This window comes from Amblyomma mixtum, chromosome 9 (assembly GCF_055824585.1).
Source record: "Amblyomma mixtum isolate Tamu chromosome 9, ASM5582458v1, whole genome shotgun sequence".
Taxonomy (NCBI): domain Eukaryota; kingdom Metazoa; phylum Arthropoda; class Arachnida; order Ixodida; family Ixodidae; genus Amblyomma; species Amblyomma mixtum.
This window is the reverse complement of record NC_143020.1, coordinates 48,954,973-48,979,506: the sequence shown is the minus strand read 5'-3', so window position 1 is coordinate 48,979,506 and position 24,534 is coordinate 48,954,973. Positions and strand designations below refer to the sequence as shown.

The window sequence follows — 24,534 nt, the reverse complement described above, 5'->3', positions numbered from 1 at the left end:
CACAGCACATGGGCCTCTAGAATTTCACCTTCATCGAAATTCAGCCGCCGCGGCCGGGATCGAACCCGCGTCTTTCGGGTCAGGAGCCGAGCACCATAACCACTGAGCCACCGCGGCGGGCCTAAGAACTGCTGGGTGGGCGGCTTTACGTCTGCGGCACTCTATTTCGGTGCTCTTCCTATGGCCAATTCGAAGGAGTTTCGCGTAAATACTTAGGAAGAGCGGTGTGGGAGCATTTCAATGGCTTTTCGGTCCTCTCGTTATCGAAGTAACGCATGATATAGATTTTAATAAGCGTCCCAGGTCCATGTCGCTCATTCAGGCGGGTGAGGTTGGCTGGACTGCAGTTTAGCGATGCATGATGGTTACTGAACACACGGCTGGTGTTGACCAAGCAGAGGATCCAACGTTGAGCGGAGTCGCACATGTTCAGCGGCCCAACTGTAAGGAATGTGGGGAGGAAGGGAGTACATGTTTGCGTGTGGGTGGGTTGGGGGGGGGGGGGGGGCTGGACTGTTGTGGATGATTGCATGGCAACTGTAGTCGGATACAACTCAAGAACGCAGCGGCAAATGCCCCTAAAAGGTGCCCCCTGTAGCCAGTGGCATCGACTGATTCTCCCTCTTGACCGATCTCCTTGGACCTACTGTATATCGTGAAATCGCAGAGGATATGACAGATGAATGGGGACTAACCACGGCTTAATCGGTTTAACCGCGGCGTCATGAAAATCGGTCTACGTCATTGGCTGGAGTGTCTTCTTCTAAGGGGCATCTGCCGTCTCTTTCTTGAGTTGTTTGGTGTATTTGGTTTGGTTTATTGGGGTTTAACGTCCCAAAGCGACTCAGGCTATGAGGGACGCCGTTGGAAGGGCTCCCGAAATTTCGACCACCTGGGGTTCTTTCACGCGCACTGACATCGCACAGTACACGGGCCTCTAGAATTTCGCCTCCATTGAAATTCTGCCGCCGCGGCCGGGATCGCAACCGCGTCTTTCGGGTCAGCAGCCGAGTGCCGTAACCACTGAGCCACCACGGCGGGTCTTTCTTGAGTTGTATCCGACTGTAGTGCGGTGATATATAACCTCCTTTGCGGTAATTGAGTGGCGTGTGAACAGAATCACTGTTTGCGCATAGTAGGGTTAGGTGGCGCATACTGACAGCGGGGGTGGCTAGGACGGTTGAATATGTGGCAGTAGTGGCAGTCACTATGTAGGGAATAAGTTCGCGCTTGTCTGACGTAAGTTGATTTGTGGTGAGTGGGGAAGCAGGTAAAACGGGTGGGAGCTTTGTGTTTCTATTACTGTCTCCTTTCCTGCGTTGATGTTGTATGGGCCGCTTGTCCTTGACGCTTAATCTCGCGGCCGGAGTAACGAATTTCTCGGGGACGTGTCGCGAGCGACGGCATGGGCGCTGTCGTTCCCTTTTGAACCTCGTGACCCATTCCAGACACGTTTACATACATACTGCGACCGAGAACGCGCAAACGCTGCACTACGATGGATGGATAGTGGTAAACGAAGCGCGCGGAGCCGTGCTGTCTAGTCGGGTTAGGTTTGCAGAAAGGGGTTAGTGCCGCGTCGGCTCTGTTTTTTGTAGCCGCACAGAGCTCGAACAACGTATACAAAAACTATGCGAGACAACTGCGTCTTCCAGCGAAAGTGACTGCCTCGAGCCGACGCGGGCTGGCGCAGAGACGCGTGGTTGGCTGGCTGACATGTCCACTGTAATGGAAGCCGACGGTTGTGCGCATGCTGGAGGAAGGCCAAAACGACCTGCGAGTCGAACCTGACTCGCCTGCCCGAGCTGGGTGTTGCGTAACCGTTTTGGGTTGCGTCACGGTGGCGTCTGCCACGCTCCCCGCTCTATCTACGCTTTCTCAGAAGCTGGCTTCGGCGAGAGGAGCGACGCCAGCTAGCTAGGCCGGCGTTGGTTAATCGCTTGGGACCCAGTCGCGTTGTTTGCTTATTCTGGCCCTTATCTGTACCCCCCCCCCCCCCCCCCCTCCCCCTCGGAGCCTCACGTCTTGTGACTGTGAGACGCAATCTCCTGAACGGTGCTGCGTGTCTTGCATCTTCTGTTTTGATTTTTCGTATACTTGCACGTAACCGCGGCCGCGACGGGGCTCAAGTGTTCCCCGGGCCTCGTCAGGGCATATATCGTTACTTTGGCTTCTTCTTTGTCTGATCTGTTGTGAAACCGGCCTTTCCACACCGTCTTTACAGAGACCGTTGTGGTGGTGCTTATGAAACGGAACGCTTCCTCGTGATCCGCATGTATAGCATGAGAGCCATGACTTACCTGCGCTAGAGGCGTGGTGCAGCTGCGTAAGCAGTTTTTATTTTTTTTGCGTTGTGCGTGAGCTGGAACTGAATATATTTCATCTAATTGATGTCCTTCATCCCCACCCTCCAAATCGTGGTCACAGGTATTTGTCTGCCTCAGTGAAAGTTTATTCGTTCATTCATTGTGCAACCCAGCGTCTCCGGCCCATACATAAAAAAAATCTCTGCTTTGGGGAGAACGATAGGCTCATAGGTTATATTCCATTCTCGGTCGCTACCGTCTGCGCGTCTTATCTGCGTAGGAGTACTGTAAAAAAAAAAAAAAGAGCTAAGAACGCTGGAGGTGTTACCCACGGAGTTTGAAAACGCTGGTCATTGCTGGCGTCCAGTGTAACGCGTCTGGAGCCGAAAGTGCCGTTCGGTCGCTCATTGAGGAGGTTGACGGTGAAAGAAGGTTGCTTGCGTCGACCAAGTACGATGCCTGAAACCTAGGGACGTTCGGATTGCATTTATTTTGTGCGCTCAGGACTCCCGTATCTTTGGGCTGGGTCGGCGCAATGCCTTATTTGATACAGTAGTCGGATACAACTTAACAACGCAGCGGCTTTTCTCCTGTCAACGGAACCCCTTCCAGCCAATGGCGTCGGCCGATTCTAATGACTGTGCTAGTGTGACAATGCAGGGAGTGGTAGATGAAAAGGGATAATTCCTGCCCTCTATGGTCGAAGCTAAACCCCTCTCTGCATTGTGGCGCCACTCCCTGCAATGTCACGCTAGCAGGGTCATGAGGATCGCCCGACGCCATTAGCTGGAAGGGGTTCCGTTGACAGGAGAAAAGCCGCTGCGTTCTTGAGCTGTATATGACTATAGGATAGTGTATCCTCACCTTGTCTCGCTCTCCGTGTTGTTACGCAACCGACAAATGACGTCGTGTCGTCCGTGCTGTATATTTTCCCTTGTCAGCGTCAGCGCCTGGCTTTTACGCTGCTGTCTATATGGTGGTAGTCGTGTGAGAGCGACTCCATCTGCGCCAGCGCAGATAGATGGGCTTGCCAGCTATCGGCGCTCCGTCGCGTCTGTCGCGCCCCGGGGCTATCTCGGGATCGGGGGAGGGCAGGGAGTGGGGAAGGAGGGAACGGCGGCGGGGAAGGAGGGATACCGAGGGAAGAGCGCGGAGCATCATCGCTCCCAGCCATCGTTTTCGATCGCGACGGCGGGAAAGCAGGCATCCGCGTAACCGCGACGCTGTCGGCAGTGGGGTGCTACAAATGGTCCTCCTTCCACGGAGCCGACGTCCGCCGAGTGCTTGTCCCGCTTTGCTGGTGGGGAAAGTACTGCGTTTGTGGCTGGGGTGTCCTGATCTGGATACGTCGCCTCCATGTCGCCCCATGTGCATTGGTTTTAATTGCATCTCGCTTATAAAAATGGTCTATAACTTTCGTTACACTTCTTATAGCCTCTATTGTCTACCTTTAGATATTCTCTTTTGCCTATCCATAGCCTATTTGCAGTCTATAGGATAAATTGCTAAAAGTTCATGAAAATCTATAGATTGTCTCTAGACTTTCTATAGGATTTGCATTCTCTACAGACTAGCATACAGAATTTTTTTGCAGAAAGTCTAGAATTTATCTACAGAAGTCTGTTGCCAGTATGTTGACTGTAAAAAGAAAATATTGACGGGGGCTTAGCTAAGATTAGGCTTGGATATCTCCAAGCGAAAAGCTGCGGCGATCCGCGATAAACACGCGCTTGCTGCGAACGTCAAACGATGACGCATAGCGCGTGGCAGCGTGCGCCTGCTCTATGGGCAAGCGTGCCTTATATACCCTTCCTTTCAAATGCGCACTGCGCACGGCTGCGGCGAAAGGTCAAACGATGGCGAGGAGGAGAAGCGGTGGCGCATATGTGCGCAGTATCCTGCGCCGTGCGTGACCTCACTCGTGCTCCGACATACGCCGGCTCACCTGAAGCGCGATGTTGACTAGAGTAGTAAAGCTTTTCGCTTCAAAACGTTTTTATGAGGGCTGTCATACTTTGCGCGGCTCGTTGTGACTGCAGCTCGCATGTCTCTTTTATATATACTTGCCCTCTTCGCATTCGACATAGTCACCTTACGTGCTGCTTCGTACTCGCCAGACAGGTGATGCTGCTCTGCGAAGCACGCGGAGACGAGCCTTGGAGTGGACGACATTGCTTTGAGGAGGAAAGATTGAGGAACAGGAAAATGGAAACATTTCACGCTATTTTAAGCCGTACACATTTCCTTTATAGGCCTAGCTTCTGGCTCAGGAGAAAAAGCAGTTGTAGATCTTTAAGTTTCTCGTAGAAAACGCTTTAAATAAACTATTTCTTTTAACTTCTTCTTTACCACAGCAACAGACATTTCCAGCATTGTGTTTGGTGCATGATATCAGCTGCTTATGCGCTACAAGCCCCTTCCCTGACAAAAAAAAAAATTAAAAGGGAAGCTGCCTACTGTGGATTGGTTATGAAAGAGACGTATTGAAGGCAACAGTCTTTTTTTTTTGTATAAAATGAAGCCCGAAAAAAAAATAATAATAATAATGACATAGTGCGGTTCACACATATATACATGGTTACTGCACAGTTTTAGTTGTATGAAATGTTGTGTGTGTGCGTATTTCGCCCAAGTGCTATTCGCTTTCCCCTCCCTATAGACAGTGGCGGCTCGATCGATTTCGTCACCTCCGCGCCGCTCTGTCGCAATTGCCTTTGTGCTTATCCGGTCACTGCCGCTCCGTCGGCACCGTACTGTGCCCCTTCCCTGGCGGGACGCCCCCTGGCAGATGCCAATTGACGACGACGACGACCCGAGTGCGTCGGCCCAGTGCATTTCGCGGTCGCCGGTCGCGGACAAAAGGGAGCGGTTATATAATGGCGAATTGCGGCTGGTTCACTCTCTCTCTTTCTTTCTCTTTCCACTGGGGTGATGACGGAGAGTGCCGGAGGAGAAAAAGAAGAGGAGAAAGAAAGCAGCAGGCTGGTCGGAAAAGCCGCGCAGAGAAGCCATCTCGGTGAAAGATCTGGCGAATCTGGGAAAGCCCCGACGCATGTGGGCGGCGCACCTAGAAGAAAGGCTATGGGCCCTCTCTGGATAGCGTGGGAGCGCGGTGGACGTGTGCTTGGATCTCTAGGGCAGTGTTTGCTCGCGTTCAGCGGATTTTGATTTTGCTGCCCGACAGCGCGGCGGTGGCGTCGAAACAATAAACGAGGGAATCGATTTGGAGGCAGCTCTGGTTTGACCACCGCAGCGGTGGCCTGGTGGGTGGAGCATCCTCCTTGTTTGCTGGAGGTTCCGGGTTCGATCCCCAGTACCTCCGCGTACCCATAGGTGGTGTAATTGGTACGAAGTTTCTCCTGGCCTGGTGTTCGGCATAGCTAGAGTGCAGTGCTTGTGAAATGGGTGTTGAGTAAAGAAAAATGTCCTGTGCCGTGGTGCTCTTTGGCCGACATGTTCTCGCGCCATAAAAATGCGTCGTCATCATCATCATCATCATCATCGTGATCATCATCATAATCTCTTTCTTCAGCTCTGGTTATCCGCTAGCCTTTTGTGTACCGGTTTTGTCAGACTTGGGGCCGCACTTTTCCACTGAGTACCCTCGGATCGCGTATTACGTTCACTTCAGGCTGTGTCTGTTCAGCCAAGTTGCTTTTGGGGTTAAATTGACGCTGAATAATGTCCTTATACGTAGTGATTTTTTTTTCGGAGGAGCCGTGGGGCAAGATTTTATACTTGCATAACGCGAGGTCTTTGAGTCGGTGTGCTGTTGGTTTTTGTGTCTAGTTTCCTTTTTGCGCAGCAACCATCGCGGAAAAATTACCTTGAATTGTTTCCACAATGTGGCATGAACACCGTAGGTTGACGCCGCAGTTGTTAGTCCACCTCTTAATTAATAGCTAGTCAAATGGGGGGTTATTTTGTTATTATATTGGTGGACTGGCTGTCGATCAGTTGACGTGAATAAATTGCTGCATTTGCCACAACGGGAAATTTTACCGTCACCTCCGTTGCTGAGCGGCTCTTGCTTCGAGCTTTTTGTCCCAGTCGTTTTTTTTTCGTTTACTGCACGCCTCCTCGATAGCAGTAATTGTCTATATACCAACTCCCCCCTACAGCCCCCCCCCCCCCCCCCTTTACTTCTTTCTCTCTTTTTCTCCAGTGTCAACTAATTTTCGTGTCCCTTTTCTGATTAGACATTCTCTATGCAGGTGTACGTCCGGGAAGCTGCAGTGGCAACGTATTTGCTTTTTAGGAATTTTCTTTCTGCGCTTCGTATTCGGCGCACGTAACGGCGTCGATTTTTCCGCTTCTGATTTTTCTTAGAGTGCGGGGTCCCGTTTTTTTTTTTTTTTTTTGTGGCTGGTTGAAAGCGGTCTTTTTAGCGCTAACCTGCTAAACTTCACTGAACTAGCAGCGGAGTCGCTCCGGGCGGAGGAGTCCTCACTTTCTTTATCCTCTTTTTAGATGCTTTTTTCTTTTTGTCTTCCTTCTGGCCCCGTGGCAAATGGTGCGCGACTGTCGTTTGAGCAACAGCTTTATTTCCAGCCTTGCGCCTTTCCCTCTTTCTCTTTGTCACCCCCTCTTTCTCCGCGTTTCTCTTGATTCTTCCCAGCTGGCTTTCCAGAGCGGATGTGTGGCCCGTTTTGTAGACCGTACTCTAGCTGTGTGCGCGCGCGCTCGCGCTCTTAGTGTTGGTCTCACTCGGGTGCCAAACTTCCCACCTTTCGATCGCCGCGCTCGGGATCTCTCAGGGGCGTAATGACTCGTTACCGCGTTGCCAGAACTCTCTCTCTCTCTTTCTTTTCCCTTCCCACTCAACCCGAGTAAACGAGCGAATAATGGCGCGCTTGTCTATCTCTCCTCTCTCCTTTCTTCCGCTCGTTTCTTTCCCACCGTTCATTATGCGGCCGGAATTCTCTTGTCTCTAATCGAGTATGAAGCTGTGCTGCCTATACGCAGTCGTGCTTGCTTTGTCTGAGCGGCTTTCTTTCTTTCTGTCTTTCTTTTTTTTTTTGTTCTTTCGCTCCAAAGCGTTTCGGCGCGACTGTGTGCCTACTCTGTACTACAACTCTCTCTTTCTCACTGCGTTGGTCCCTTCGTTTTTTTCTTCGTTCCTTCGACGCGCGATGCAAATTTCTTCGTGGGAAGTCTTTCTTTCCTCTCGCGATCGCGCGATATCCGCTGTTGTAGACTCCGGCGCCCTGGGTCGACTCTGAGCGATTCTTTTCTTTTTTATCGCTGTTCCTTGCTGTTCTCCTTGGCTCAGAGTTGTTCCAGGCGGTTATCTCCCTTTCTCTCTCTCTATCTCCCTCTCCTTTTCGTGAATTACTTTCAGCTTAGCTTCGTTCGATTAACTCGCTGCCAAAACCTCCGATGAGTCTTTTATGCGCGCGCTTGCGCGACTGAATGACGGCGGATGGGCGAAGGAAGATTAAAAAGAGGCGAGGGGAATTCCCTCCTATAGCTCTGCCCGCACTCACTGCGGGGCATATTGCGGGCGGCCCTTTCGATAATAGGTGAATGGAGGCGAGGCTTTTTTTTTTTTTTCTCGAGGCGGAGGATCGTCTTTATAATGCGTATTTTTTCTTCCATTATCGCGACGCTGTCTGTACTGAATTGTTCCTCTTTCTGAAAAGACTGTGCGTTTTTGAAGACGAAGCAAACGTGGGGTAGAAAGAAGCGCGATGAACTATATGGCCATTAAAGAGGCGTTAGGGGGGCGTCGATTGTGGCATCGGGATTAAATGTGTCAGAAAGTGAATGAGTTTGGCACTTTGGGGAACGGCTTCTACGAATCGACTGGCGCACGCCGTTCTGGTTTCCGTCGTTGTCCTTATTTCTTAATATTTTTTTTTGCACGTCTAGTTGCAGTTTTACTTTGATGTCAAATTTGGTCTCCGGCCGAGTGACGTAGTTCAAATGGTCCGTGAAGACGTTCGCGCCTGCCTTGGTCGTTATCGCGTGCTGTATTCGTTTCTTAATTATCAAGAAGCCATGTGGGAAGCTACACTACGAGGGCCTTAGGGCGTTACCAGCGCGAGGTAAAAATGTAACTCTATTGGGGTTTCAGTTAACTCCCCTTATAAAAATGGTCTATAGACAGTGTGTAGACTTCTTATAGACTCTGTTTCCTTCCTGTAGATATATCTTTTTGTCTATTCATTATGTAGGGACTAAAGTGGACTAAAAGTGTATGGCCATATATGTATATATAAATTGTTTATGGACTGTCTATATCATTTGTATTGCCTAGCTATAGACTGTTCTCTAGGATTTGTCTATAGAGAGTATCTATAGACAGAAGTCTTTGGACTATCTATAGACTGTCTAAATTTTTTTTGCAAGGGTCTCCCTATCTTGATTATGTAATAAAAACCGCACGACGAACACTGATAATAAAAACGCAAACGACAGGACCGGCACCCAGGACCCTAGATTCGAACTTGTCGCGCATCGTAAAGACTGCGCGCTCTCTTAGTGAAATGTGGAATTTAAGAAGTTCATCTTCACTAAGCCTCTTCTGGGTGTGCTCTGACGCGCATTTTACTATATAACGAGCGTATCCACAAGTTCGATTTTATGCCCATTGAAGGCGCGCTTTCCTGTTAGTTTCGTGTTCGAAGCACCTTGGGTAGTTCCGAGAGTTGAAATAACCCTCTCCGTTCTACATACGTACCTGCAAGTCTTCTAAGAGCCCGAAGTTCTTGGAGGTAAGGGGGGTTTCTTAGCGCACGGGCGTCGGTTGGCAACAGAGGCTCACCCACGCACGTACGCCGCGTCGAAGAAAGACGCTCCTGATGGATCGTGGATAGAGCACGCTTTTCCACTCTTCCGCTAACGAAGACTGTCGGCTAGAATGCGCAAGAAAAAAAATAGGGAGGGTGGGGGGGAGACTCCGGAGGCTCGAGCGGGCGAGTCTGTAAAGGCGGTGAGAGAGGCGAACGTGACTCTTCCTCGACATCTTAATTAAATACCAACCGTCGTCGCAGGAGGTCCCTTCTTTCGTTTTATCTTCCCGATGCCTCGCGGCCCGGGACTCGGAGACTTGGACTCGGGTTCTTCCAGGACGAACGCTTTCATTTAGCGTCCTCTCCCTCTGTCTCCCTATGGTCTTCACTAGCGCCGCGTTTCTTCGTCGCAGTCTCGATCCTTTGAAGCCGCGTGCCGCCGCGCCCGACTGTGTCGCGCTGGCTCGGATTGGAAGGAGAGCTCGTCACATTTCTCGCCGTTTCCCGGAATTCTGCTGCGTCTTTCCCTTCTTCCCTTCTCCCTTACACTTCCCCATGCTCACCCTCCTCCCTCTCTCTCTCTCATCTCGACGAAAAGAGATTGGAGCGTTCCTTTTGCCGTTGTAGAGCGAATCGAGGCCGCGCGAACGTGTTTTTCCACGTGCTTTCCCCTCTTTCCCTCGGCAGCCGTCCCTTTTTCCCTACGAGCTGTCCTCTTCTCTCCCTAAGCAGCTCACTGCGGCCCTTCCTTATTTGAGCCAGCCTGGTAGCGGCAATAGAAAGCTGTTCGCTGTCTCAGCCCTATAGTGCGACGCGGGCTGTCTCGCCTGAGCTCCGTCGAGTAGACGGAAGGCGTTGTCGCGATTTAGTGCTTTCATTAGGCGCGCCCGCCGACTTTGTCGTCGCGTCGCGCCTTCCCCCGCTGTATCCGTGTTCCGAGCGTATTAAGCGCGCCGAACTTCACCGGCGGCCAGATATTCCTTTCTGCGTTGCCGAGGTGCGCGCTTCGCGCAGTCGGGTGTCGCTTTTGTTTCCTTTTATATTCTTATTTGGCCGCTTATTTTGTGCCTTGTTCTGCTTAGCGTTGTCTCATTAGCCTCGGCGGAGGTCCTCTCTTTTCCGATTGGGCTTGGATTTGACATCGAGAGAGCTGTCTAGCTCAGGTTTTTTTTTCTGTATTTTTTTTGTTTACCCTCTTTGATGTGGTGTAATTGGAGCTTGCGTGCTTGTTCGATCCGTATTTAATTTCTGGTACCGTCGGGCTCCACTTCAAACGGGAAAGCAACGCCGTTGTAGAGTCTTTCATCCGCAGGTTCTTTCTCCACCGAGTCTTTGCAGATCTTTATTTGCATACTTTTGCCCCGTCTCCGATCGTATCAGAGTCGCTTCTTTTTCCCTCTCTATCTCTGTCTCTCTTTCTCTCTGAGAGCACTTCTCCTGCAGATACCTTTCCGGCACCTACAGGAAGTTGTGATGGGCGGTGCTGATGAGGCGATGAAAATAATGGACGGCAGGTATAGTAAATGACCCATTCTCTGCGCTCGCTCTGCATAAGGCTCAACGTCTGCTCGTTCTCTCCCGCCATTTCTTTTCTCTCTCCGAACGCCGGCACTGCCACGGTATGTACGCCACTTGACGAAATTCCTTTTTTAAATGAAGCTCATTTCGATCCCAAAAGCATCGCTTCTCGAAGCGAGTGAATTGTTTAGAAAGCGCCTTAGCCGCTTGTTCACATCGACTCATTTTCAGCCGGGTAGAAGAACTGCAGATTGGGCTACTTGGTGTAGATTCATACTGGTGGTTCAACAGCGCAAACACACAGGTCAAGGGACAGGACACACACACAAGCGCTGAACTTACAACTGATTTTTTTATTAAGAAGAAGCACGTCATAATATACACACACGAAAAAACAGCGCACATGCGCAATTTCAACAAACTCCTAGCTGGTAAAAGGTAAAGCCGGGTATTTGCACAGCGGGAATCCTGTCGTGTATAAGCCCCTGTTCTTGAGCCTGTCCTCTTGACTTGATCTTGTGCGTGCCGTACTCTCTAAACTGATGGGACTAAACAGGTAGTAAGCTGCTAGACGACAGCGTACTCCCATTCTACTCTCATATCGCCGTACTCGTGTTTAGAGCGCATATAACGTATACAAAATTAAGACGAACGTGTGCGGTTAACGACGACTTTCCTCGTGGCGTCCTTGCCGTCCGATTGTCCGTGTTTTGCGTTGTTCGAGCAGCGCATTCGGGAACGTGCGCGTGCCTTTGATGCGATTCCTTTGGAAGCCCCCACGGAGCCAAAATGCGTTGTGGGTCATAAAATTCGCCCATTGCATGGATTGAAATCACGTCACTTCCGGCGAGGGAATCAACAGCTGCCAAACACTATCGTAATGGCAACGCATAACGGAATTAGGTATCAATGCGAATTGTTTTTACGATTTGATTGAGTTTTTGTTTTCCCCCATTTTTTTTTTTCTCTCAGCTTAGATGACGACGCAGTCTGGCCAAGGTTGCATGCAGATCTATAGCAGGCGCTATAATTTTTTACATAGCAAAACTCCAGAAATATTCAACTGGTCGCTGTGAGATTTCGCATATAGGAATGCAATATAGACATTTGAAAGTACGTTTTGTGCATGTGTACTTGATATCGGAGAACGTGAGGAGGATTTCCGTTGACCGTTGAAGACCTTTCGCGTTTTCAGTTTGTCATTCATGGACAGACTTGGCTTGCTGCCTGTTCAGTGATGCCTCTAGTTTATTGACGGGAGTGTGTGCTGTGTATTGATTTAATTTAGCAGTGGCCGTGAAGAAATGTCCGTTAATGATAACCGGTCGGTGGAACACGGCGCATACATGCCGTCTATCGGAGCAACTGATTTTGGAGCACGCTGTCCACTTAACCATAAACTTAGCGGCCTGTGGCGATCTGGTGAAACGACAGATAACGCCTTTGATTCGCGTCTCTATAGGCACCTACATTGACGTCGTCTGGCGTTGTCACACGGCTTTATACGAGGGCGTAGCTCCGCGGGCCTTCTGTTTGTCAATCCTTGCGCGCAGAGCTGGCGCGGGCTCATTTATGAGAGTTTTTAGTTGCGCAAGAACATTAAAAAATAAAGAAAGAATGGTACGCGTTACAAGCACTAGGGGTTTCGGTCCCAAATTGGACGGTGTCCCCCACGTGCTGTCGATTTCGGCGGCTTTTCTGCTTTTATATCCCCCCCCCCCCCCCCCCCCCCCCGTTTCCCCTTCTTGTACGGATTCATTGGGCGCTCATAGCGGCGTCGCAATCTTCCTTCGCTTTATTGGATTCCGGGCTTCGCTTGAAACATCAGCGTCTTCTCCCAGGTCGCGTGTTGTGTTATAGCGCTCGGTTCAGGTATTGGCTTCGCCTCTGGATTGGTCGTAGATTTTTTTTCTTTTTTCGTTTTGAGTCTCTGGTTCGCTTTTGTGCGCGCCTTCTTCGTTCTGTTGATGGTCCTCTCCTTTCATCTCTCTCCTCCCTTCTCTCGGGGTTTGATTCGTCTAGGCGTCTTCCTTTCTTTTACGACCCCCAGTGCAAGCTTTTATTTGTCCCCCGGGAAAGGCCCGGCGAGCGTTCGTCACAGGCTGGACAGAGGACGTGCCTCTGCTAGCATGGTGCCTTCAAGCTAACAGCCCCCCCCCCCCCCCCCTTCCTCCCTCCCTCACCACCTCCTCTTCCTTTCTGCTGCCTTTGCTCGCTCGCTGTGAAATCCCTCCTGTGTGTACGGTGCCAATTTCGCCCCGCCAATAAGTCTGGTTCATTGGCCGTTTGGTGTCCACGTGACTTCGTTGCTATACGGTCCACACCCGGCTCCCTTTTCGCAACCTTTTTTTTTTGTTTTAAACTTTGTTCTCGCGTTCTTGCGTCGTTGTTATACTAGCCCTGCTGTGGTTCCCTTCGTGTCGCTGCGTTAACTTCGTCCGCACTGACTTTGTTTTGCTCGTCTACTCACTCCTCCTGCAACTAACTGCACGAAGTTTGCGTTGACCCCGTCGGCGTTTGTCTCTCGTTGGAGTGATCTTGTTTTATTGGCTGTCTTTTTTTTCCATGGACTATCGTCCCGATCATAACTTTGGGCCCTGTAAACGCCGTGATTTTGTGGAGCGAGGGCGTCGGCTCGTTTCGATTATTACTTCATAGAGTACACTCTACACAGAAAGGTGTAAAAAGACTGCTGATTCCCTTTTTACTCCCGTACAGACGTATTCGTGTTCACAGTCTATCATTAGAACCTGGAACGCATTTTTTTTTTTTTTGGTGACGAGCAGCAATGCGCCCAAAGGCAGCTGTGGCGTTTTTTATCACCGTATGCAGTTCTCGTTATGACGTAACAGCAGGCTTCGAACGCTCCTTTCAACGGCTGGACGAAATCACCGCTTTACTGAAGCGCCGGTACGGTTGCAGTTTCTGCTGCCGACTCAACAGCGCGCGCTTCGACGATTTCAGTACTCTGATTCATCATCATCATCATCATCATCAGCCTGACTACACCCTTTGCAGGGCAAAGGCCTCTCCCATGTCTCTCCAATTAACCCTGTCCTTTGCTAGTTGCCGCCACTGTATCCCCGCAAACTTCTTAATCTCATCCGCCCACCTAACTTTCTGCCGTCCCCTGCTACGTTTGCTTTCTCTTGGAATCCACTCCGTTACCCTTAAGGACCAGCGATTATCTTGCCTTCGCATTACATGCCCTGCCCAAGCCCACTTCTTCCTCTTGATTTCGACTAGGATGTCATTAACCCGCGTTTGTTCCCTCACCCACCCCGCCCTCTTCCGATCTCTTAACGTTACACCTATCATTTTCCTTTCCATAGCTCGCTGCGTTGTTCTTAATTTAAGCCGAACCCTCTTTGTTAGCCTCCACGTTTCTGCCCCATAGGTGAGTACCGGTAGGATACAGCTGTAGATAATTCGGACTGCTCATGCAGGTGCTCGTCGATCAGTCTTGCGTTGCGGCCTCTTTTGGCCAATTTTGGCTGTGTGTGTCCTTGGTGTTCGACTTTCACCCTGTCCAGCCTGTTTCAATTCCCACTGGCTTTTTTTATTTTCTTCGATTCCCGTTGTTGGGGCGAGAAGTATTGTTTTGGGGTGCATATGTACGAGACGTTCAAGAACAGTGGTTTAGGCGGGAACTCGCTCTCTTGTATTTAAGGAAGCGCATCGAGCCCTCTGCTACGTTACAACGTCTCTTTGCTTATAAAGCAGGTCTCAGCTGCTTTTGTTTACTTGGGATCGAACTGGAACTCTGAAATCTCATAGCGCTCTTGGAAAGCGAGCTCATTACTTCAGTCGTCAATAGCTTTCCTTGGCAACGAAGGAGATGCTGCAGGGGCGTAGCTTACGTAACAGTCATTCCGCCAAACAGTTCGGCCGCAGGACGGAGCGCTAGTTAGCGCGTTGCTCTCTCTCCGCAGTAACCCCATGTCGTCGCGGGTGTAGCTGTCGCCATCTGTGGGGGCTTCTCGTAACAAGAGTTGCCTATAGCAGATTTGTTGTACTCATGAAAATTGTCTTCTCTTTGCCGTTATGAAGTTGAAAATTGTGTTAGAAATGCGCCTTAGAGTATTTAAAACATATTTTAAGCGTAAGTTGTTAACTGTAAGCGCGAAGTGTAAGACGCTGCGTAGAAAACAGTACGTCTTACGTATGGCTCCGTAGCTTCCGCTCTTTTGCCAGAAAAAAAGTTTTCGGGCAGTATGCTATAGCTGCCCACCAATGTAGACAGTGTTCTACCAACGTGGAAACAGGGTTAAGCAGTCGTAGGTCAGTGAACTGACTCATGGGTGTGCTCACCCGGGCTCACTCACGCTCATTTCAGTTCTTGGTCTGAGTGAGTCCGGACTCATGTTCAGATCATGGTCTTAGTCGTGGTGGGTCCGGGCTCACATTCAGATTATGATGAATCGTGGTCAGTCCGGTCGAGTTTCCTCTGCACTCGTAGTACCTATTACGCTTAAATGAGCCCAGGTGATTCCTGACTCGAAATGAGGGAGACCAGATGAGTTGTGAGTCGAAATGAGGGAGTCCATATGAGTCGTAAGTTGAAATGAGCGAGTGATCCCAGATGAGTCGTGAGTCTGAGTGAGTCGTTATGAGTTCTTGACCCCTGATGACTATAGTGGGTTTGAGTGAGCCGAAGTGCGTTGTAATCCTAAGTGAGTTTAAGTTCATGAGTTTGAGTGAGCCTAGGCCTCTGTGAGTGTGAGTCTGAGGGAGCCCGTAGGTTTACCAAACTTTTGTGAGTGAGCCTGAGTCAGCAATGGTGATTTTACCGAGGTATCGAAGCAGCATAGTGTTAAATCATAGCAGTGCACTTTATTTATTTATTTATTTATTTATTTAATGCATGTACCTACAGCGCCCATGAGGCATTATTGTAGGGGGCATATTACTACATACAATAACACATGCAAAGAAGATATTGGGAAACATATCAGCAAGGATAACACAACATACTTCCAAGGATTACACAACTTCCTCAGCTTTCGGTTCCAACCACGGCCAGTTTTATGTGTGTTTGTTGGGCGTTATACAAAGTCATAAAACATCACGCACACACGCCGTTCTAAAAGCTTCGCGGGGCAAGATTTCCCGTTCTTACAACTCTCTCTCCCCCCCCTTTCCCCCGGTTTGCTCTGCGCTTGACCGACGCGCGTTAGCTTCGGCGTGGCCAACGAGGCCGCTGCATATCCAGCGTCTCAATCCCTTTCCTCCGGCTGTCGCGGCGTTAGCCGGCGCGGTTCGCGCTGGCCCCCTGATCGACGCGCCATCTATCAACGCCAAGCGGCGACACTGATGGAGTTTTCCCGCCTGATTCGTCTTTTCACGCGCGAAGAAACTGCCACGGCGCGCCGCTGCAACGTCCCGGCTGTGCCGGCGGTCGGGAGAGCCTTAGCATCGCCGAGGCAGAGCTGGCCGTTTTGTTTTCCCGATGACTCTGTCCGTGATGCTGTCAGTGTGGAAGCCTGAAAGAGAGAGAGGCGTGTCGCGTCCGACGGGTCTCCTCCATCCAGCCTTCCCCTTTTCTGCCCGGGATCTGCGTAGAGCAGTTTGCTTTATATGTGCTTTTGCATAAACAGGGGCTACTGCTCTCCGGCCTGCTTTCATAGCGGCTACACTTTGAATAGACTGTTCGTGCTCCTGCTGCTGCGTGGGTTGTGTGTACGTTCCTTGCTCGCGTCCATCTTAATAATAACGGCGCATTTCCTCTTCTTGAGGCCGCCTTTGTTTACGCGTCTTTTCTTTTTCTTCCCTTTCGATCGAAGTAGTCGTTATCGGTTGCCTATAACCCTCGGCGTTCGGCTATTCCCCGAAGCTTTCGTTTGGTTTCTTTCTGAACAGGCTGGCTTGTTGTGCTTTTTAGAGGGGGAGGGTGAAGTGCGATGGAACTTTTGGGGAAGTGGGATGGACTGGTGGCCTGACGAGTGACGCCGTTTTTGCTTCTACGTGTCTTTGAGTGTGCACGTCTCGCGCACCCTCGCCGGAAGTGTTTACGCGTACTCGAGATGAAGCGAGCCGCGGCGCGCGCGCTGCGCTTCTTCGGCCGGCTTCCTTCCGCCGGGCCTCGTCTTTCCCTAATTAGGGACTCGTTAATTTCCTGGCCGGTCGACGCAGGGGCCGGGGCGGGAGACTCGCGGAGCGATGAGCTGCTACCGCGACAGCACACGAGGTCTCGCGTGTCTCGAGGAGCTTACGAGAAAGAGCGGGATGGAGGGCCGTGTCCAGCTTGCCTCTTCCCTAATTTTTATGCTCCCTATAAAGGAAGGCGGAGCAACGGCACGCAAAAGGGAAAGCTTGAAATGGGAGACAAGGGTGTTATATATGCACACGCGAGCTTTCTCTTTCTCAGAGCGCGCGAAACGCCTGTCACAGTGTTTCAGCCCTCGAGTCTTTTTCCCTACTACGTGAGAAGATCCCTGAACCCCTTGTATCGCCTTCTTTTCCTTATTTTCCCCCTTTTTTTTCCTTTCCTTTCCCGGGATACTTGAGGCGTTCTCCTTGCAGGGTGAGCTCTCTCTCCGCGATGGGGCGGTGACAGCGATACGCTCCGTTCTTTGCCGCGCGGCTTGAATAATTAAATAACCACGTCCTCTCTCTTTGTCTCTCTTTCATTCCCCGCCTGCACGCGTTCGCATGTTTTGTGTTTCGTTCTTTTCCTCGTTGCGGTCGTTTTGTTTGTACTCGTCCTAGGCTCCTTTTCCGGGCTGAAGTATCCAGTGTCTGAAACCCTTGGCCGCTTTGGTTGTCTCAAGAGGTGTCCGCCGCCTTGTGTGGACTCTAGCCACTGTGTAATCGCCTTTAAAACTCTTCGCCGTTTACCACCTGGTTAGCGCTGCGGATGGTTTCTTCCTTTGTCCTTGTCGCTTTTTTGTCGCCTGTCTTTTCTTTGTTTCTTGTCGCTATTGCGCGCCTTGTTTTGGACCCTCTCAGGATTTCGGGGAAGCGTTGCCGAGTTCTAAGGCCGTTCCCGGAGGCAGTTTGGCCTTATGTGTTGAACTGCAGCGGTAATTAAGGGAATTATATGTTGACTTTGCAGAGGAGCGCTTGCAGTGTGGCGGATTACATTACCGGTGAGAGGAAGTATGGGAGTCAGCTCATCTTTCCGTTCCCGTGCAATTTGCCACTTCCATTTTTGTTTCGTTTTTCGACAGTAAAGAGTTTCGGCGTAATTCTGAGACTTTGTGTCGAGTTGTGGAACCTGCGGCAAGGATAGATGAAGTTTCGTTCCGGTTCTAATTGTCGTTGCTTTTTAATGAGTGGGGCATAACAAGCAGTTGTATGAGCGGAGTGGATCGCAAGATGCGTTGCGCGTAAGGCTTCGGCTGTTCGCCAATTCTGAGGAACCATGTCTAGCTTACCGTCGATGATTGGGCTTATGTTTTTTTTTTCTCTAATGAATGCCTTTACTCTAAACCGAGTCTTCATATACGCGACAGAATTTATCGGGGGGGATTTGGTCGGAACTGGATCGAAGGTTTTGAAAACGCGTTGACTGTCGAGATGCCACTTCACCTAGTGCAGCATTAAACGCAGTGCCGCCTATGTGTAGGATCTTTAATCTGAACGCTGATACAGCTCTCCTCCAGGGTTGTCTAAAACACACGCTACCATCAGGCCGGGCGTCAATCCAATCCTTTTGAGCCTTACTCGCGCGCTGGTCGCTGGTGTTTCCTGCGGCGACTGTCTCTGTAGCGTTAGGAGTAATAATAATAGGCAGATTCCATTTTATCTACCAAAACATATATAATGATGCAATGAAGTCTATTCACATAACGGTAAAGTCTTTTGCCGGTGCAGTTGATGTTTATGCTGGGAACATGGCATGGGGCTACTGAGAGCATTTTCCGCCGCTGACGGCACAAGCACATCCGTTGTTGTGTGTCGCCTTGCGGGTCGGAGGCCCTCGAAGAGCGGCTGAACACGCGAGGCTTTTCCCTTTCACCCTGTCTTTTCCCGTTTTGGGGACCTAATGACTTTCGGGAGTGCAGAGTCTTGTTTGGTGTGGCTATAAGCGTCTGCCGAACCGCTACTTTCTCTCCCGTTCACCCCGCGGCAGATTGGCCGGCCTAAACCTCGGCGCAAGCCCCCCGTCTTTGAGCGCAGTCTGAACGCGCGCTGTCGATGTTGCGTCTCTGGGCCTTCCGCCCGCGCCCATCCGTCGGCCCGTAGAGCTCATGACCACCGCGTGTTCGTCCAGGAATGGACCTGGAGTGCGGCACGCGTCTGCCGTTAAACACGAGTGGTTCTGAGGACAGCTCCATCCAATTTTATTGTTTAGTAAAATTCGGTTTCTCGGATTTGTTTTTTTTTTGTGCCTGCCTTGTCGTTCGTTCAGCAGCAAAGGGAGCGAAAGTCGAATGTTTTCGCTGATTTAGTCAAACTCGTGTGACGACGATGGTGACCTCGAGAGAATGATGGATTCCCTGTTTGGTGATTTGAAGTGGATGGCTGTCTGGTCGAGCTTCCGAGATCTGTGTCCTAAAGTATTGACGTCATCTTCGTTTATTCGTTACAATGGCCGCTAACGGTATTTGTCAGCTGACATGAAATTTTCCTCGTGTGGTGAAAGCAGCCTCTTCATAGTTGGAATGCGGTAACTTTTCGATGCAGCTCTGCTTCGATTTCCCCTCAGGGGGGTCAGCGAGAGTGGTGCCCCGCCACGCTGGCTCAGTGGTTATGGTGCTCGGCTGCTGACCCGAAAGGCGCGGGTTCGATCCCGGCCGCGGCGGCCGAATTTCGAAATTCTAGAGGCCCGTGCACTGTGCGATGTGAGTGCACGTTAAAGAACCCCAGGTGGTTGAAATTTCCGGAGCCCTCCACTACGGCGTCCCTCATAGCCTCAGTCGCTTTGGGACGTTAAAACCTCACTAACCAAACCAAACATTATTTCAGACACGCATGGTCTTTGATAACAGGACTAAAAACAGATGCTCTCTGCCTGGCGAGGGCTCTGTCACCCGTACACTGGTCAGCAAGTGCAAGTGATGGATTAAATCGTTATACAATTGATAATGTAAACAAACAGTTTTCAAAAGTGCTTAACTTAACCCATCAGATGGCTGCGAAACCGGCGTGCGCCTCTGCTTGTCTACCGGTCTGTTCCTCATCGACTCGGCGTTGACGTCATCGGGCGACTGGGCCGTTCCGAAGCCTTGCGTGTTCACTGGGGTACGGGTAAACATGGAAGCACTCGCGCGTCGCGTGTCTCTCTGTCGCTGTGACGAGGAACGAGCGTGGCTGTGCTGGTGGCGTCCCAAAAGAACGGCGGATGTTGCGAGGAGCGGAGGGAGACGTCACGTCCGGTTGCTCGTCGCCGGGGCCCCGCTTGTTTCCGGTTAGTCGCGTCAAAGCACGCCTCCCGGTCTCCGCTTTTATGCGTCGTTTCGTGACTGGCAGCGGAGCTGCTCTCGCAGCGTATCGGGGCTTTAGTACTCGAGTTCTTTTTGGTACTTTTTTGCCAAGGGGAACAAGTTGGCTCTGCGGGCTCGCGCGCTTCGCGGTGACTGCGTTAGATTGAGCACTGTCGGCTTGTCATCCGAGAGCTGTCTGCAGCCAAAAGCTTACATATCGAGGCAGCGCAGGCGTGTTTATGCATTGTTGAGACTAAGTCCGTGCTTGATGGGCTCCAAAAGTTCTGACTCGAGAGATCTCTGCGTCGCCGTTTCACTTATTCGCGTACTGTCCGTATTACCAATTTTGGCTCCCAGCGAGGAGTCGTAGGAAAAAACAAAAATTTACGCTCCGCGGTTAATTTATTTTCTACCTTGCACCACGCGTTTTGCACCACATGACTGTACGGAGAAGTGTTCTGTTGCCATCTGTGCTGGCACGCAAGATCACAGACCGCGCGTACGGTGGGAGGAGAGCAGTTGCACGTGCTTCAGATGAGAGACGAACGGTTGCACGTGCTTCAGGTCATTGTTTCAAAGAACCACTGCGCCATAGTTGCTGGCTTGTCAGTCCGCTAAATATTCGGGCTGTTCGCGTTTCAACGGCACCACCGCAGTTATCACCGTGATGAACAGCTCGGCCCTTCGGTAACTGGGAACCGAGGTTCCTCGGTGTCAGTTTCCGCGGCCGGGAGGTCGGCGACGCTGCCTCTGCGATCACCTCGAGGCTCGCGCCTCGTTCGTTCCCTCCTCATCCAACCGCCGCCGAATCCACCCCCCACCCTCCCTCTGTCTCCGGGCGGCTCTCCTCTGATTAAGCTAGACTGATGGTGATGGCCGCCCAGCTCTGGCAGCTCCGCCAAGTGGCGGCGGCCGGAGCTGACTCCACCGCGGTGCGCGGATATTAAATTTGCTCTGCGCTCCGAGGCGCCGTCGTTTGGACCCGGGCGACGAGGGGGAGGGGGGTGGCGTTATAGCAAGCGCTGAGCTGAGCAGATGTGTGTGGAGGAGGGGGAGCCGTGAAGGTAAAGCTGTGGTGGAAGGCGGGCGGGGAAAAGAGAAGTGTGCTCCGGAATCGCGGAGTTGACAGTCACCTCCGCCCGCGAGCAGTCTCCTTCCCTTTCCGGGGGGCAGCTAGGCTCGTTATTCGTCCGGTCCCGAGAGCTTTGGCGGGACGGCGGCAGTGGCTTTGGCCGAGGTGGTGGCTGGGGAAAGCCAGTCCTCGACGCGGTTTCGAGCGTTCTGTACGTGTGTGCGTGCTGCTTTCGGAGGAGCTGTATCGCCGATGGGGATTGGGGCTACCTCACCCTTTGCTTTCATCCCCTCTCAATGGATACGAGGAGGAGGGTAGAGGAGGAGGAGGGCGGTACGTGCAGGGCCCGTCCGCGCTTCCGACTTATCTCGCTGGCTGCTTCTCCTCGAAGCCTCCCGCGCGTACGGCTAAGCCCGCGAATCAAGATGGAAGCGCGCGTGTTGTGAGTGCTGAGGCGTTGCCGGCCGAGGAAGCAGGTTGTCGCGGGAGTATACGTCTAGATTACCTATACGCCACGCTGAAGCGATGGCGGCGCTTAAGTCTTCTTCCGCGTGGTACGGAAAAAGAGTAGCTTCCGAGGATTTCGCTACCCGTAGCACGCACGGTTCGAAGTTTTGGTTGGCCAGAAAGTCCACGTGCGCTGTGTTCTAGCGCCGAGTGTGACTGATAATGAAACTGGGAGGCAGCGGGCTAACTAATCATAGTTTAAAATGTTCCTTTATACATGGGGCTATGTTTCCCTTTTTGGACCAGCTATAACTACTAATTATGCACTAACGTTGGTCGTGCTCAGCGCTCTGCTCCCCGTATACCGCTATCACCCTAATAAAGCTAGCGCGTGAAGTTCTGCATGGGATCAAGGGCGCCTCATGGCTGGCTCATCTAGTCGAAATCGAAAATGCCAATGACATGACGGGTGATGTCTAAGCGAACTTAGCTGTTTTCGTCATAGTTCTGTACTCTCGGGCAGCTACCTGCGAACCCTACGAATTGCCCACAAACCTGTTCAGAGGTACTGCACTTTCCAATATCGTTTTCTCGCCGCTGATTTAAGAGGAAGCCAAAGAGTCGGAGAAGCTACAATTGGTGGCCAATTCGAGTTTCTAGTTAGCGTGTTGCGCACCGATCCGTTATCTTGCCGAGCCCAGATGTAATCTTTCCCATGTTAATCTGTGGAATTCATCGCTTTTATACGTGTGCAAGTCGCTTTCTAGCGCACACAACTAGAGTGGTATCGAGCATTTCTCCCGATAACTTATTCGTCTCATTCGTTGTTGCGATCCTACAGTCGACCCTTTTTTCGAAGTTATTGGTTCCGTGAGTCCCAGTTGAAATTTTCTTTCAAGGAATCTGTTGCGAGGAAGGGGGGGGGGGGGGGGGGGGAGCCCTTCTTATTGTTATTTTTATCGCATGACTTTTCCGTTCAGTGTAATTTCTAGCTAAAGGTAATTTTTTATGTTCCATGCTATGTTACCCTTTATCGTGTTAGTTTTAAACTGCGTTGTTTACTCTGATTCAGAATTTTCATTCCTACCTCTATTTGCAGGCCGTTTTAAGTCTGTTGCATTTTAATGACGTGAAGTCGACGTGGTTTTCCTGCCGCGGAATTCTCAGTTCTGATTAATTTAATGCGCGCACTTTCACAACGCTTCTAGTTTAGCCATTCTTTGGGCGACATCACTACTGATCAATTTAAAAAGCTGCCAGGCATCTAAACCTAACCCAAGGGGCCTGTGCCCGCCATGTCACCGCAGGGGACGCTTAGGATAGAGCGAAACGGTGTAGCGTACCCTTGTGTCTGCTTTCCTGTGGCTGTGTGGGCGCGGTGTTTTTCTTGTTACTCGAGACGGATGGCGAAAAAGAAAAAAACGTGGACGAACGGCAAAATTATTTTGAGCGAAGGGCAAGGTCCAGGCGAGCGTCACCCGAGAGCCCTCTTTTTTCCCCACCGGCAATTTCGCTTTTTTTTTTCTCTCTGCTCCGCCGAAGCTGGCTTTCCCGCATAGCGGCGGGAACTCGAGCGGAGCCCACCTTAGGTTTAGCGGAGTGGTCGCGTGGGCTTTGCCGCGTAACACGAGATACAGGCTGCTCGTTTTTTGCGGGGACCCGCGCGTTATTGCATTGGCTGTCTAATTCCGGTAATTTGTATGTTTCTTTTTTTGTGTGTGTTTTACTGTTGTGGCGGTCGGCCGTGGGGGTGCGCGACCTGTTAGCCGAGCTTTTCCTCTCTGCGGAGCAGGTCCCTGTGGTTACTTCGTGTTTTTCTTTTTCTTGTTTTTTTTTTGCCTCTCCTGTCTTCGTGTGTTCGTCCGCTCGTTCCTTCCTTTGCTTGTTTTTGTTGCTGTATGTTTGACCTGCTTTATTCTCTCTGATAATTGATGTTGGGTCTATTTTGGCAACACACAGCTGCCAAGGAGGTTGACGAAAAGGCGATAATAGTATGCGCGACTAAGCGTCAACTTCCTGTAACATGGGACACATTATACAGAGCATGGCGAAAAATGAAGTTACAGGGACACATCGCACAGAGCACGGCAAAAAAAAAAAAAGTCTGAAAATGTACATACGGCTGCATACGCAAACACATTCGTTATGTACAATGGGTAAAACTCGCAGTAATTGCAGTTGTTAAAAGAAATCACTTAATTACAAGCGCTGTGGGCAGAACATCGTAAGTAATCAAGGAATGGTAGAATTTATCAACACAGGTCCTTGAACATTCCGAAAGATCGTTCCATTTATAATTGGTATGATTTCAGGAAGGTGATTGAGAAGGTCTGCTATCTGGTAGGTCAGTTTTTGCGTGCTATAGTACGGATTTGCCGCCGCGGTGGCTCAGTGGTTACACGGCGCTCAGCTGCTGACCCAAAAGACGCGGGTTCGATCCCGGCCGCGCCGGCTGGAATTTCTTTGGAGGAGAAATTCTAGAGGCCCGTGTACTGCGCAATGTCAGTGCACGTGAAAGAACCCCAGGTGGTCGAAATTTCCGGAGCCCCTCACTACGGCGTCTCTCATAGCCTGAGTCGCTTTGGGACGTTAAACCCTATAAACCAAACCCAAAGTTAGTACGGATTTTCTTTTTTTGTGTGTCTTGTGTGCTGAACCGATGTTTGGCAGCGCAGAGACGCGGCGCAGAATCAGCTCGGTGCCCGTCGAAAGTCCTAGCGCTCACTCGCCGAGCTTGCTTGGTTGAACTGATCTAATCTCTGCGCCTGGGCTTGTTTGCCATGAGGCGATGTGCGCGTCTTGCTCAAGCCTTGCTCGCGTTTGGTTACGGCGGGTTCGTTTACTTAACCGGATAGTTTGTTGCCCTTTTGACAAACGATTTCGATCGAGGACGTCGCCCGGCTTTCCGATCTCTGCGCGCTTTGAAAGGCCTGCGCGGTCTCTCTCTGGTGTAACCGAGCTACGTCTCGTTGCGAAACGGATGACGGATGCTTCGCCGCTTCGGAGTTGCGCTAACGTTTCGCGTTACGCGCGCTTGTTTTCGCTAACTGATGGCTTTTTAATCGTCGTTTATGTTTTGGCTTGTTGTC

General features: G+C 51.0%; 1 protein-coding gene across 5 annotated transcripts in view; it reads left to right on the top strand.

Moving 5' to 3' along the window:
* The window catches only part of LOC149328933 (CUGBP Elav-like family member 2), a 572,935-nt gene that overhangs the window by 244,707 nt on the left and 303,694 nt on the right, over nucleotides 1-24,534 (top strand). The window lies entirely within an intron of this gene.